Source organism: Eimeria mitis, genomic scaffold (assembly GCF_000499745.2).
Source record: "Eimeria mitis Houghton genomic scaffold, Emh_scaff599, whole genome shotgun sequence".
In the NCBI taxonomy this organism is placed as follows: domain Eukaryota; phylum Apicomplexa; class Conoidasida; order Eucoccidiorida; family Eimeriidae; genus Eimeria; species Eimeria mitis.
Genome location: NW_013574217.1, coordinates 9471 through 9785, shown reverse-complemented (window position 1 = coordinate 9785; position 315 = coordinate 9471). Strand labels below are relative to the sequence as shown.

General features: G+C 43.2%; 1 protein-coding gene across 1 annotated transcript in view; it reads left to right on the top strand.

Moving 5' to 3' along the window:
- Positions 1-315, top strand: part of EMH_0017340 (uncharacterized protein) — a gene marked incomplete at both ends in the record, with an annotated part of 5750 nt that overhangs the window by 3227 nt on the left and 2208 nt on the right. The window lies entirely within an intron of this gene.

Below are 315 nucleotides of genomic sequence, written 5' to 3'. Positions count from 1 at the left end.
GCTGCTGCTGTTGCTGGTGATGCTGGTGCTGATGCTGGTGCTGCTGCTGTTTGTTGTGTTGCTGCTGCTGCTGCTGTTGCTGCTGCTGCTGTAGGTATTTTATAAGGGTTATATCATTCAGACCCCTTAGGATAGTTTTGTTTATTTATATGCTGCTGCTGCTTTTTTTTTGCTGCTGCTGTTGCTGTTGTTGCTGTTGCTGCTGTTGCTGCTGCTGCTGCTGCTTCCATTTTATTGTTGTTTTATTGTTGTTTTGTTGCTGTTGCTGTTGTTGTTTATTGTATTGTTGCTGCTGCTGCTGTTTGTTTATTTCTT